The 16217-nt window shown below is 40.4% G+C and overlaps 1 protein-coding gene across 35 annotated transcripts in view; it reads right to left on the bottom strand.

The window, feature by feature from the left end:
• The window catches only part of TENM3 (teneurin transmembrane protein 3), a 2220601-nt gene that overhangs the window by 1600987 nt on the left and 603397 nt on the right, over positions 1-16217 (bottom strand). The window lies entirely within an intron of this gene.

Here is a 16217-nt window from a genome sequence, read left to right as displayed (position 1 = left end):
TTCAAGTGGATTGCACACCCTAAACAAATTCAGAAGGGGAAGAAAAATATCAAAAAATGTCAGTACGGAAATTCAAAGCAAAAGCTGTAATTTGCCACAAAGTAATCAGAGTTCTCAAGTATAATTGTATGGGTAAAATTATGCCATTATAATTTTGTTCAAAATAAGGGTGACATGACAAAATCATAAGGCTTTGCATGAGTTCATGTCATTTCAAGCCATTTCTTTCCAATGATTAGGCTGTCTTCTGTTTTGAAGCATGCATATCATGTGTCCTAGATAACTCTTAAAACACACACATACACTAGCAACTTTAATATTGAGCCATCAAGCATTCAAAGTCAGGAAATTCCAATGGTGAAGATTTTTCCAACAATATAAATTTAGTTACATTAATAATACATGAAACTTTACATCAAAGTAAATAGAAAATTCTACACAAGGTCTTTGAAAAAGTTACAGAAATCTTAATTTGTTGGTCTGTCATTTGAGTTCTTGATCTCACAACCGTAAGTTAGTATTGAATTAACACTTCTGCAGATCGTTTCCTTCCAATTTTTAAGGAATTAAGGCTATACCCGGAGTTTTGGCTTGCAGTGAATTCACATTCTGCAAAAATTTGTGGAGCTGTGCTAATCTCCTTAGCCCAGAACAAGTGGTAAGTAGCTTGTTGCTCTTACAAAATCTACCAGCTCTTGTTGTGATTACATTAAGCTTCTTGAACTTAGCCTATCCTTCTGTTTCATCAGCTTATCTTTTAAAATCCTAAAAACCAAAGTATAGGCATACATCTGTAACAGGTATTGAGGTAACAATATTTTCCTAGAGAGCATGTTCAGGCCTTTCAAATATTCACCACCTCATTGAAAACAATTTGGTGATGTGTGACCTTATAAAAACTTAGACTTGGATAAAATAAGTGTCATTTGTTTTCTATTTATCTATAAAGTATATAGAGAGAAATATGCAACAGCAAAAATGTACATTCATCAGAACATACAGGTCAATGAAAGATGGAAAAAGGATGGAATTAAGCTGCAACTTCATTAATTCAACATCCACCCTCTCTCACATACCAGGCATTTAACTGGGTACAGTGCAGGGATACAGGGCTCACACTGTATAACCATTAACTAGGGGTAGACCCATTTCAGCCTAACCCCTAGGACTCATCACACTTCTGAATTCTCTCTCCCTCCCTCTTGTGAATACTAAGAAATACCTCAGTCTGCGGAGACTGCGGGTCTCCCCTCCTCCTCATAGCAAGAAATACACCAACCATATCCACCAACCATATCTTGGGTCTCATTCACCTATAGGAGCTGGCCCTTTAAGCTTTTATCTGCACTGAACACTGGCTGTAAGTTGAGACAAACATTCCCATCCTTCTCCTGGCATTAACTCCCATTTCTTAGTCCTTTAAACCTCATCCTCATGATGCTGGAAAGAAGCTGACAAACTTCCCTACTAATTTGGCCCACTGGAAAAAAATCCTTCCTAATTCCCCAAATAGGCAAATCGCTCAGAACGACCACCTCCTGGAAACATAGCTCAATAAACTTTAACTGTAAGGAGGAAGGGTAGCCCTGGAATGCTTGAGGAGTCTGTAAATTGAGGGGGAGCATGACAAGCTATCAGCTCCCTTAATCTCCTTCTGGCTGGCCAATGGGAGGCAGAGAAGCTCCTCCCCATTTCTGAGGTACATCCCCCATATGCACTTTGAGACACAAGGGGGAGCTAGGCCCCAGCTGGTTAAACTAATCTCCATCTCTTCCCTCCCCTAAGATGGGGAGGGGAATTAAAATCTGCTCGACTCCAAGATAGGTTATCCAAAGTTAAACTAAAATGTCAAGCTACACTTTTGGGCAGCCAGCAGTATGAAGTAAAAAAACAAAACAAAAAAACCTCTCTCAAAATGGGAATATTTCACATATTACTACAAAAGCAATTCCTATAAGCTCTTCCAAAAGTTGCTTGTACCATGATTCAAAGCAACAAGACTGCAAAAAGTAATAGAGGTCAAAAGTAATAGCAATCTACTTCAGAGTTTGTTTTATGTTTTTTTTTTCAAAATGATATTATAAAGACTTACATTTATAGCAGTTCTGGCCAAAACAAAACTGAGGAAATTCAACAAAGAACAAATACCATCTCACTACTCATTATGAACAACATCCCATTCAACAGAAGCTTTTGTTTCCAACATACTTATTTAGATACTATTGTCCCTGACTTGACCCATACTTCAGATACATTAAATATCAACAATTCCAACAAATATTCCCAATGCAGATGAAATATAATCAATACAACAGATACAGTGAATGATATGAACCAGCTCTACCCTTCAGGCCATTGGACAACCATGCGAATTCTGGAACAGACAATAAGTACTACAGAACTTTCAATATATGCATATATTTAAAAATCATGCTTAACCTCAACAATATTTACATTTCAATCATCTTGATCTTGACCACTTATTTAGCTAACTGTACCTTTTCTCCTTCAATGCAATGATTAAGTCTGGAATGCTAAACTCGTAACAAAAACTTCCTGATTTGTGGTTTCTACTGTAAACTAATGAAGGGTTGCTTTGTTGGGGAGGATACTTTTTTCTTCCTTTAGAAATAAGCAGTGTAAAACATGTGTCTGGACATCTACTCCTTTAAAGGTTTCCAAAGAAACAAAATTAGTAATGTGTCAAAAATAAATTAAAAAATTAAAAAATACAAGTATATGCTATTTTTACATGAAACATTATAGATAAATATTGTTGTACATCTTCACCTTTTTATTGTTCAGACATGTAATTATGTAGAAAAAGTTATGCAGAAAAAAGAAAACAGGGTGCTTCCGTTCGTCCTTTCAATTTGTGTATTTACATAATTATATTTATGGCTTTTACATTACAGCTTGCAGAAATACTATATACACAATACAGTGTGTTACAATAAAGCCTCAAAATAGCTTCTGTATTTCCCCCAAATGCTGAAGAGGACAAATTGTAATTTTCTTATGTATAACTTAAAGTATAAAGGTAAGAATTGCTGTCAGCGATTGTCACACACTGGCCATCCGTAGCAGAGTGCGTCATTTAGAATCAAACTGTATGCTACTGTGATCTGAATGCTCTAATTTGCAGCAAGGCATTTGTGTCTACTCTAATCCATATTTTTAGATTACACTGTATGAGGCTGTATGTACTTTGTTTTGGAAAGAATACTGCTTATATCAATCACTTTATTGGAAGGTTATATCTGTGTCCTCCAAGTGTTTCCTTGACTACACTGGAGACCCATACCTCAGGAAGGACAGATTCAGGGGACAATAGCCAGGTTATTTTAGGGGCACCTCAAACCTATTTTTTGGGTTATTAACAGGAGAGCTTCTCCCATCGGTGTAGGTACTCCACCTCGCTGAGAGGCAGTAGCTACGGCAACAGGAGAAGCAACATAGTGCGGTCTACACTGGGAGTTGGGTTAGTATAACTAGTCACTCAGGAGTGTGGATTTTCCACACTCAGAGCTCTAGTTACACAGACATAAATTTGTAGTATAGACCAGGGTTGGGAAGGAGACAACATTGTATAACAAACTAGGTCAATTTCCCGCTTTAAGTACTCAATTCAACTCATCTTAACCAGCATCTCCATAGTAAGAGGCAGAAAGCTCAATCAAAGTGGCCTTGCTATCCTTGCTTTCCTAGAGTTTGGTGCATAGCATTGTTCATCAATATTAGCTTATTATTTATTTCCATTTTTTAATACTGTGTTATCCCAACAATACATTTGGTGAAGTACTCCTGATGTTTCAAGTGAAGTTAAAGATCACATGGTTTAATTACAGGTTTCAGAGGAACAGCCGTGTTAGTCTGTATTCGCAAAAAGAAAAGGAGTTCTTGTGGCACCTTAGAGACTAACCAATTTATTTGAGCATGAGCTTTCGTGAGCTACAGCTCACTTCATCAGATGAAGTGAGCTGTAGCTCACGAAAGCTCATGCTCAAATAAATTGGTTAGTCTCTATGGTTTAATTAAACACACTTTCAACAAAAGAGAAACATTCTCGCTTTTGCCCCATTAAGCCATACAAATACAAGCTATGTAATATTCAAGCCATGTAGCAGAGTGGTGTGGCCTCCCACAGAGACTGACAGCAAGGGAGGGCCAGATGCCCCCTAGTGGGTGGAACCAGGGAAGCTATGCCCACCACACCAGAAGCAGAGGGGTGTGATAGGAACAGGAAGTATAAAAGGCAGGCCCTGTAACTCAATTGAGGAGAAGCAGATGCTTCCACTCTGCTGATGACTCATCTGAACTGCTTGAGCTACCAGACACGCCTGATGCTGAGGAACGCCTGGGATTACTGCTTGCAGTGTACCCAGGGGAGATGGAGGACAACCCAGAGATTTGGGTACACCCCAAGGGAAGGGTAGGAAGTGGCCCAGAGACAGTTGACTACAGTCTGGCTGGGTTGCTGCCTCAGTCTGGTTCATCTCTATCCCGCTGACCCAGTGGCGGACCATTCTGCCAATGTTAGGGGCCTGGGCTGGGATGCAGTGGAGCTGTGTGGGGCTGTGCCCCCCTACCCCATCACCCCGAGAGTGGCAGCCACCCCACCTTCAGCCAGGAGGCCTGTGGGAGTCTACCATCTGCCTGAGCCCCTGAGACCGCGTGGAGTGCTTGCCCCTAGACTGCTGGTACCACACCCTGCTCGAGGGTTGGGGTCCCCAGATTATTCCCTGCTCTGTCCTGCCTGAGGGCTGGAGCCCTAGTCTGTGCTCTGTACCCTGCCCTGTCTGAGGGCCTGGGTTCCCAGACTATACCTGGCTTTACCCTGCCTAAGGGTTGGGCTTTACACTGTTGGTGCCCTGTGCTGTCTGAGGGCTTGGGTCCCTGGACCTAGGGCCAGATTAAGACCTTTAGAGGCCCTAAGCACCGAAAAGATTATGGTGCCCCCCCGCCATGTAATTCAAAATAAAAATACTATACCATAAAATAAAATTTTATTTTTCGAAAGGACACAAAACTTACATGTATGCTGAAATCAAAATAGCTTCTTTCTAGATTTTCTGATTGCAAAATTCTGGATAAGTTCATCGAAGCTGACTCGACGAATCACGTCCGCTTCCATACACAAATAGGGAAAGTGAATCAAGTTGGTCCTGACATCATTGTTCTCTGAGGGTTTTGTATTCTTTTCAGCTGAGAAAAAGAGCGTTCTGTGGAGCAGTTAGTAATCATCAATGTTAGAAAAATACATAGTGTGATAGCTACATTTGGAAATACATGTTGTATTCAGTCTTTCAGTATTCTGTCATGAAGATCAATGTGCTGAATTTCATTTTTCCTGTTTCATTAAACTTCACATGCATATAACAGTGGAACTGCCATACTTCTCCACAGAGATTCATGTTCAAGTCGACAGGGTATGAGTCAACTAGCTTTTGGGAACCCTGTAATATTGTTCATCAGATAAGTCCATATCATTTAGAAAAGAAAATCTACTTGACACTTTTGTACACTTCATCTCTCCTCTTCATATGAGCTTCAAGTGTATCAATTATAGTGTAGTAAGTAGATATGTGAAATTTGTCTCTAGGATTCAATGCTGTTTCTGTTGCACTGCTATAATTTGCTTGTTTTTTCCTGATTCGCTTGTGGGACTGGGTTTCTTTGTAGTTAGTATCAGGCAAGATATCTTTTGATATGTCTTCAGATCTTTCAAAATCATTCTTCAAAGTGTGTAAGTGGTCTGCTAATGATTGACAGAGGTCTGCACATGTTTTCAAATCCAATTCTTTTTCTTGGAGAGCTTGACTTCTGAGGTAAAAGTGTTGTAGAATTTCATTCCACATGGTCAACATGAATACAAACTCTAGTTCTTGCATCTTGTTTGTCATGTTTTCTGCCTCTCTTGTAGTTTCTCCCTTTTGTGATTGGTCTTCAGCTATATTTTCTAATGCATCCACAATCTTTTATTAGGATTCCAGAATTGCACTTGTTGCCACTGCATGTGCCTCCCAGCGAGTATTAGAAAGATTTCAACACACAATCATTGCCCAAAGATGTTTTAAGAACTGCCCATCGGTGTGTTGAGGCAGAGAAAAATGTATAAAGTAAGTGGACTGTTGAGGAAGAAAAACAAACAAAAAAACTTACTGCCACCGGACAGCAATCAACTGCACTGCGGCCAACAAGATTGAGAGCGTGTGCAGCACATGGTATGACTATGGCATATTTGTTCTGTTCTAAAATCTTCTTCTGTGTTCCTTGATAACACCCTGGCATGTTGGCAGCGTTGTCATAAGATTGACCTCTGCACTTTGAGAAATCTATTTTGCAAACTAGGCACGGATAATGCAGTACTTGATTTGCCATTTCTTCACCAGTGTGGCTTTTCAAATTGAGGAATGTTATAAATCGTTCAACTGGTTTTCCATCTGTGGGAGACACATAGCTTAGTACAATACTCAATTGATCAATATGTGAAAGATCAGGTGTAGCGTCAACAGATAAACTGAAGTACCCAGCAGTACTTATTTCATCCACAATAGGTGAACGAACTTTGTCACTCATTAGACCAATGAGTTCATCACAGATGGTCTTGGATAAGTATGATGGGTTACCTTTGCCAGCATTCCCATATTTTGAGATATGGCCTGCTAAAAATGGGTCAAAGTGAGCCACAAGCTCCAACAATCCCCAAAAATTTCCATTCTGCAATGATTCAAATGTGTCATTTGATCCCCGGACAGGCAGACCACGTTCAGCTAATATTTGAACAACAGCTATAACACGCTGCAAGACATGTTGCCAGTATTCACGCTCCCCTTTAGTTTGTTCTTCCAATTTGTGTGTCAATCCAAAGCCCTGTCTTCAATTTAAATAGGTCAACATTGAATCTCTGTGAGTAGTGCTATTTTCATGTTATTCAATTAAAACAGTATTCTCCCAGTCACTACATCCACAGTGCAAAGACCCTGTTGATGGTGAATACAGTAGCCATTCTAGAGTGTATTTCTCACCATTCGCTTTCATGCTGAAAAAATATTTTGTGTGGACAATATCAATTTTTTTTTAGAGTCTCATTTTTTTTGGTGCCCCCTGCTTTGCTGGTGCCCCAAGCACATGCTTAGTCTGCCTACTGGGTAATCCAGCCCTGCCTGGACCACTCACTCTTGACCTCACTGGAGGGATTGAGCCCTGACACTACTGACTAAGACGGTTATATCTTGTCTAAGACGGTTATTCCAGGGGCATGACAGCCAAGAGGCATGGCCTTCCTCTGAGCTTGACAGCGAGGGAGGGCCACATAGGCCTACATGTTTACAAGACAGCAGAACAGATTAACTGCATACTGATTGTTTGATTATATAAAATATAGGCTTATTATTTAATGTCCAAAAGCAATCTTCCTGCCTATCAGAAAATAAAAACACCTGTCAGTGCCTTAAAGGGCTTATAGCCTGAGGCCCCAATACTGGAAATTGCTACCTAGGGGAAGACCTTGGGGGTACCTCAATAAAATCAATAGGGTTCCATGAAAAGATCTGCCTGCATTTGGTAGTATCAGGTTTTAAAGGTCCTTGTGCTGTAAACACTTAAATATGTATGTAATTCCACTTGACTACTCACATATGTAAAGATTTCCAGTATCAGGGCCTGTATACAGAAGAGAGGATTTGGGAAGGGAGTATGAGGCACTTTTTAAGCCAGCCATCCTCGGTCACCTCTCTTCCCATCTGATCTAGCTGATAAGAAAAAATACCTAAATAAAAATTTGTGTATGAGCATTGAATATATGGGAAAGCAGCAATAAAAGTCATAAACAGCTTATTTGATTCAACTAAACCAGCCAGCATATTGTGGTGTTTTTTTGGCCTCCCAGCTCTACAACTTACTTTTGACTAACCTCCAACAAAATAAAATTGAACCATATCCTTCATCTGACAATGGTTTATGGAAAGCTAATTCCTGTTGGATCACATTGGGATGGTCAGGTAAAGTTTACAGATTGCTAAATTCATGTGTAGTAGTAAATGTAAAAAGTTATATATTTTTAAAAGGCTCTAATGATTCATTGCAAAAACAATTTTATAACTCATTGTTTCAGTGCCGCAGAATTTTTTTTTTAAATGTACTCCAGAAGAAAGCTGCCAGATTGCCATATATTGTGTGGTGGTAGTGGAGCAGGGGGTCAGGGGAAGGAAAATTAAATACCTCCAATTGCAATTAGCAACTGTAAAACATATTACTCAACTAGAGAAAGTTAATGGATCTGATCAGTTAGAAACTAAGGCTACATCTTAAGGAAATCAATAGCTTAGATGTTCCCATGCAAGGTAATGAAAGGTTGCAGGCTGACAGATTAAATATGTAGCGTTAGCATATACTGTACCCACTCCAGTCAAATTCAGAGTTTGCCTGTCTCTTTCACTGGGACCAAAAATATATGGATGACTACTTTATTTGCACAAATTATCGTTCCGAAGACAGCGTAGTCTATATGGCTTTAATTGTCTATCACATTTATTTGCCTGACTTGTAAATATCTGATGTGGGATCACTTTTGCTTATTTTACTTAGTTTTCTTTTTATTTCAGAACAAAGATGGCTCATTCAGAGAAAATAACCTATTATAATTTGACCTAGAAAGAGAGACAAAACTAATGGAATATTACAGAATTTGAGTAGTTTTAAAGTCTTGTATATCATAGTAAGTTTCAATAACTGCATATTTTATGTCATGTCTAGTTTGATTAACTTCAATTGTCATTGTATTTTGAAGCGTAATGACTCCAGTCCAATGAACTATAAGACCTCTGCAGAGATAATTAGGAACTCTAGGTAAAAGGAAAATGTGAGGTATAAAACAGAATATAGGCAGGAAACCATGCCCAGAATTCAAGGCTTACAGTAGAGTTGTAAAGATTTGATGGTTTACAATCACTACTGTTTGTCTTGCTCTCTGACTGTAACTAACTTTTCTGCCATGATCACATTATTAGGTACAGGGTCAACATGATATTTTTGAAGAATATTTTAATATTTGGGGGAAGGAATCTTCAGATCTTAGCGACCTCCTGGTGCATCATTATGCAACCCTCCTTGTGCAAGGGATCATGCATTGTTGCCTATAGTTAAATATATTTTTGAAGTGACAGTTCTCCAAATAAGCTGAGGGTAATAGTGGATCTGAGACCACAAGACTTCCAGCTCCTGCAAAGTTGTGGGTAGGTTATGGTGAATGTTAGCATCTTATACCTTGCCAGTAAGAAATATCGCCTTTTGCAAATATGAGAAATATTAACTGATCTGACCAAGGCTGCAAATGTCATAAGCAGAGCCAGGATTAATTCAGGATAAGCTGGTGCCCTTCCCCTTGTCCCATATTTAGGTTACTAAACAATACTATTTTGCATACCATGAAGGTGCAACTCTGCAACCAGAGTCTGAATTATCTAAGTGCTGTAATTTAAGAAAAAAAATGGCAAGGCACTCAAAGCCTGGCATGGGCTCTTTTCATATGTACTTTGTAAGATATAAATACACTATATCCTCAGCAGAGGAGCCAGCACAGCTAAAAAGCTGGCTGTTGGCTAGAAGGCAAATAATTGCCTAATGCTTCTTCCCTAGACCCACACAGAGGTCTGGGTCCTCTGATGTCTCAAGAAGACCCAAAGCTGTGGGCTCATGGATTCCACAGGTTCAAAAATCAGTCCTGCCTTGTTGTGAGAGGCAGTGAATAATCTTTTAGCTTTGGGAAACATCAGTGACCAACTGTAAGCCTTAGTGATTGGTTGAATATCAATTTATACTGTGAAGGGAGCAAAGACAAAGCTATAAACACTTTTCTGTTTCTTCCCCACCACCATCTTTATTAAACAAAAAAAGGACATTAACCTCCCAATTCAGGGAGGCCTGAGACTTGGGATATGTCCACACCATAGTGTAAGCCCAGGGTTTGAACTCAGGTTCAAGCTTATCCCCCTTCAGTCTACACACAGATGGTGGTGTCCTAGGTGGATGATCCAAGCCTGAGTCGAGCAGGGACCCATAGTTCAAGCTCTATTGCTTTACAGTGGATATACAGCCCTACTGGCCTTGTGCTCTGGGAATCCATCAAAAGTATCCCACAATCCAACAGTCCAACTCTTTGTCCCGTGGACAGCCAAGTTTTCCTTCACTGCACCACGAACAAAGGGTTAGAGTGGCCATTCATGTTTTGGCAAGCACTAGGAAGTCTGGAATAGGAGGGTTTGACTCAGGACTACTTAACACTGTGTAGAGTCTGGAGTGCTAGACAACTTCCTCATTCCTGAAATTAAAACCTCTTAAAACCTCTGTATTCTACATCCCATTCTCAAACTACACATTCTTTTTTCTGGCAAAAAATTGTTCTGTTATTTCTCTGATAGACGCCATTAACTTAACATTCAGAAAAAAAGCATTGTAGTACACAACAAACAGAATTATGATTTATAGGAACTCCTAATTCATTATCAGCTTTAAACTGAATTGAAGTACCAAGTAGTCAATATCCTAGCATGTCAAACTATTAAAGCTGTGAAATTAATTACAGATTTTAGCTTAGAATTTCATGTTTCACGTTTTTTATTCAAGAATTTGTGTTACCAGTTAAGGTTTTTATTGGTTTTAATACTGATTCATACATACATAATTACAGAAGCTTAAACACATTTAAGATGGTTACATCAAATTTTTATCATAGGGAACTCCCATCAAAGGCCATAAAACATTTTAGTTACAACAAGTTAAAGTATGTATTTGGTATCCGATATAAAAGAACTGAATTTTGTAGAAGAACCAAGAAATATGTACTCAAAGGGTATTCCTTGAGAAAAATGGGGGGTCAATGCAGTTTTCACATTACTGAATCAGAAATTCCTAACTTTGACTTTGTGATACGTGGAAGATATAAATGGAGAGAAATCAGTCATGTAAAAAAAAAAAGTATAAAATAAAGAAAATTAAGAGACAGGTTATCATGGGTTTTATTCTTATAAAGGGAAAGCTTAGAAAGCCTTCCAAAGTCTTCAGCTGACAGAATTAAGTAAAGATGGATGCTAATTCTCTAAAATGTACAGTAGAAGGGCTATAACTTTTTCTTGTTGTGCATTAAACATATGGAAAAGGGTTTGTGTTTTCATTTCCATGTAAATGTACTCAATGGATCATGTACTGAATTATAACTCCAGAACATAAAACAAATTGAATCCGAATATCCTAGATCTCCCTGGTTCAATTTGAGTTTTATATTCTGACCCCCAACCCGTTGCCAGCACTGCACAGTATCGAAGAGCACACTGAAACACCAACATACTAGCCTCTTCCTGAAAATTTTCTATATCCACAGAGTAACTATTTAAAAAAAGCCAGTAAGGCTAGTGAAGATTGGGAAATTCACACACTACTATACAACTGAACAGAGTCCGCTTATGAAATGTTTCAGATACTTTTTTTTCTGAAAGCACGTGTGAACACATGCAACTCATGCGAAAGACATCGACAAAGGAAACACTAGCGTCCAAGTCACTTACAACTTTAAGCTCAGTTCTAATTCCTTGAGCACCCAGAGTGCCCATTAAAATCAAAAAGAAAAGGAGTACTTGTGGCACCTTAGAGACTAACCAATTTATTTGAGCATAAGCTTTCTTGAGCTACAGCTCACTGCATCCGACAAAGTGAGCTGTAGCTCACAAAAGCTTATGCTCAAATAAATTGATTAGTCTCTAAGGTGCCACAAGTACTCCTTTTCTTTTTGCGAATACAGACTAACATTGCTGTTACTCTGAAACCTGTCATTAAAATCAATAAACCCTGGCTTTTTCATAGAAATCAATGGGAATTATGAATGCTCAAGGAATACAGGATGGATATCTATAGTGTAAAAAACAAAACAAAAAAACAAACACAAAAACCAAACAGTTGCCCTAAGAATAAATCCACAGATTTCTCCTCCAATGGGAAGCTGACCTACAAGGCCCTCACAATTGCTACTGCTTGGCAGAGGAGCAACAACAGTGTGCACATTTCTAGCAAATGTCAGCTGAGAAACTCAAACAGTTTACAAACATTAACTAATTAAGCCTCACGTCACCTTTTGAGACAGAAAAACATAGTTGCACTCATTATACAGATGAGTAAACCAACCATTAGAAATGGAAGGAACACACATAAGTTTAGCAACAATAAAATGGAACCAACATCTATCCAGACTCTTACGTGAGCACCCACCACCACTGTTTATTTTGTATCTTTTGCTTATTAAAAACTCTCAATGGTAAACAGAAGAAAATCAAAGTTATTTCTTTATAGTATATATTGATATATACCACCTTAGTCTTTAAAAAAATAAAATGAATCACAAGGGCCTGAAACTAGTGAATTCCCTCCCCTACCCCAATAATTGTTGGTACTTTACATTATAATATTTAAATGTGAATGTTACATTTTTCTGCTTGCTTTTTAGAAACAAAGCAAAATGGTAAACTCATTTAAAATCCTGGTTTGTCACAACTAAGGATATCAGAAATCAAAATCAGCTGAAGTGGAGATGTTTTATTTACTTCGTCAATTGAATTTATGATGTTCCTAAAATTAATCAAATTGTCCATATTGTTTAAAGAAAAATATATAGATAATCATCAACTTAATATTTTCTGCTCAATACATACTCTATTCACAGTTTTATTTTTTTCAGGGAAACATTCTGCTCACTGTATATGGAAGGTAAGATAAACAGGCAAACAAAATGTCTTAAAGCTATTAAGCCTAGAGACAATCAAGATGTGGTCTAGCTATCTCAGGAGACACAGCCAAATGCTTCTAAACTTTTGGGTTTCAATCAAACTAGGCATTATATGGTGCTTGATTTAAATTCTCCATGCATTTTAACTGAATTCTTCACCTGTGTGTCTTCTCTTCTAATTCCAAGCTTCTACGTAGTATTCCTATGACCATTATAGTGAACCTTACTTTGTGTTATTGGTGAGTAATAAATGGTGTCCTTAATGTTATATAACAAAGCATACTGCTCTTTAAGGGCAGGTGCAGGGCTAGCTTATCTATCACAGCACCTTGGCCCCTTTCTGGCCAGGCATTCTGGGACTTGTAGTTCCCTGTGACCATGTAACGATAGGCTGAGTCAAGGGCTGCTGAGAAAAGCAACAGGATATGAAAACCAACAATATGGCAGTCAATATAGGAACACAGATCTTTTTTGCATGCACACACGACAGTTGTCATATGTTCCTAACTACACATTGAGAGTACAGGCTAGAGATTAGGGCAGACAACAGGAATCAGGGCTCCTGGGTTCTATTGCTGACTCAAATGATCTTGGCTAGCTCCATATGCTTCAATTAATTTTTCCCACCTGTGAAATGGTTATAATCAATAATCTACCTCACTGGGGAATTGTAAGATTTTTATTTATATTTGTAAACAACTTTGATATCCTTGAATAAAGAAATGGTGCTCGGCAAGTCTGAAGTGTTATTGCTGAAACACACGGGTATGATGGAATTCGGGTAAACACATCTTTGATGCTGGTGGGTGTGACAGATGCCAGTCATTCAGAATAAATACAAGACACAGTTGAGCTTTCTGGAATAAAATTGTTTCCATGCTAGGAACCGCCAACCAAACCACAGTCTACTTGTAAGGTAGTCAGAAGGGCTTCACTGAGTACTGTTTGAGGGAAGTATTGGTGTTGGTGAGCAGAAGCAGCCAGAAAACAGGCAGGGAAAAGTTGCTATAGCAACAGGGAAAAAAGTATCCAAAAAGCCAGCTAGGGTTGTCACCTGGCCAGTTTTTCTACTGGTCAGCTGGTTGCTGGTCAAAAGAGGTAACCAGCATTTCTGGGGATGGAGGGATGCATATATGCAACTGCATGCACAACAGAGCTGCACTCTTCATGGTTGGGAATACACCACAGCTTGGCTGGCACCTGGGTCCTGCTCTGCATGCAGGCAGCATGCTAGACCTTCACCTGCTGGCTGCCAAAACCATGGTGGGTCATCTCAGTGCTGGAGACTGGCCAGGAGACAGGACAGACCCATCACCAGCAGCAAGGAGGGTATGGTAAGGAGTTGGGTGTGGGAGGCCAGGATGCCACTGCCTCTCCCTCCCCCACCCTCCTGGAAACCCTTGGGTCTACCCACTTCATGGAGCCCTCAAAAGAGCCCCCCACACTCCAATATGACCCAAACTTTGAGGGCTCTGAGAAGAGGTATGGCCTGGACAGCAGAAGGCAGGAGCTCCTGGGAAAGAAACATACAGGGGAAGGGCGCTTCAAGGGCTCAGGCTCCTGAGAAGGGTAGGGTAAGAGATCATTAGTAAGGGGGCGGTCAGGCTGCTGTATGGGTGTGTGGCACTTAAGAGGGGAAGAGGAACATGGGTGGGGGCATGGCCAAAAGCTAGATTTTCTGAGACCTGAAGGTGGCAGACCTATAGAGAGCAAAAGAAGGCAAAGTGGGTAGTGTGCTGGCTAGAAAGAAGTTTGGAACTGTGAGCAAAGAAATTTCTTGTTTTTTTTATTCCTTCTGAGTTCAGGGAAATGGGACTTTGTGCACATTCTTTTTAAACAAACAGTACTGCATCAGAAAAATCATAGAATCATAGGACTGGAGGCAATCTTGATAGGTTATCTAGTCCAATCCCCTTCACTCAAAGACAGGACTAAATATTTTCTAGACTATCCCAGGTGTTTGTCTAACCAGTTCTTTAAAACCTACAATGACAGAGTCCACAAAATCCCTAAGTCATTTGGTCCAGTGCTTAACTACCTTCACAGGTAGGAAGTTTTTCCTAATGTCTATCCTAAATCTTCCTGGTTCAATTTAAGCCTATTATTTCTTGTCCTGTCTTAAGTGGGTAGAGAAAATGTATCACCCTCAACCTTATACTTACCTTTACTTACTTGAAGACTTAAGTCTTTCTCCCCCCATCTTCTCTTTTCCAAGGAAGAAACAGATCAATTCCTGCCCAGCCTCCAATATTCACTTGAGTCCTCATGTGACTTGTAAGATCTCGGACTCTTGTTGCTGAGCAATAGTTAAATGTCTTTTAAAAAGTAATGAAGTTTCCACACTTACATAAAAAGTTTGTTGACCTAGCTCAGTGGTTATCAATCTGCAGGTTGCTCGCAGTCAAGCTATGTGCACTGTAGGGTTGCTGGATTATCAACCCACGCCAGCCATGGGCGTAGTTTGGTGGGGCATTGCCACCGTACCATCTTCTCATCCCCCATTTCTGTGAGCACCGCGCATGGGTTGCTCTGCTCATCCTGCTGCGGGTAGAGAGGTTCTGTCCTTCCAACACTGCTCCAGCTCATTCAGCACCTCTCCCCTGCTGAGCTGGTAGCTCCAGTACGCTGCCTCCTGGGTCCTAGCACCCATCATCTACATCATCATCATCTTCACCATTGTAGAGAAAGGGGACCCGTGTTGGGACAGGACAAAGCAGTGGGGAAGGAAGAGGGATGGGATAGGGCAGGGTGACGAGAAGGGGATGGGGAAAATGGGGGGGGCGAGAGGACAGTATGGAGAGGAAAGGGGAAGGGGGAAATGAAGGAATGGGGTAGGGGGCAGTGGGGAGAGAAAAGGGGATGAGGCGGGGAGGGGGGAGAAGAGAAAAGCATGACTGAGTGCCACCACAGGGGGAGCGTTGCCTCCTCGTTTCTGGGCATCCATGCCAGAGGTGTCCAGAGAAATGGGGGGGCATGTGTTCCCCCACTAGCCAAAGCCACAGCTAGGTGTTGCCTCTGGTGGGGATGAACATGCTCCAGCGTGCCTTGGACTGCCTGCAGCAGACAGCGCCCATCTGCCCATCCCCTGCTGGCCATGTCCGTACGCAGAGCTCACAGCCAAAGCATGAGGCTGCCCTCTAAGTTCCATCTCTGGGGGAGGAGAACTGATATGGGGTAGAAATTTGTCCCATGGGTGGCTTCCCAGTTAGGGTCCCCTAGGGCTTAGAGGGTAGGATCACTCCTGCTCCTGACCGTCTGGGATCAGGCATTGAGTGCCACGTGCCCAACAGGGCAGCCACAGTAGGAAAGATGGTATATCTATCACATGGCCCACATAACACAGAGAGCTGCATATGTAGCCCACAACAGGTTGGGAGCCAATGATCTAGGTATGAACAGAAACAACACTAACATTTTTGGGGAAGTGCCTTAAAAGAATACT

The sequence above is a fragment of the Caretta caretta genome, chromosome 4, assembly GCF_965140235.1.
Source record: "Caretta caretta isolate rCarCar2 chromosome 4, rCarCar1.hap1, whole genome shotgun sequence".
In the NCBI taxonomy this organism is placed as follows: Eukaryota; Metazoa; Chordata; order Testudines; family Cheloniidae; genus Caretta; species Caretta caretta.
Note: the sequence above shows the minus strand (reverse complement) of the source record. Positions and strands in the feature narration are given on the sequence as shown.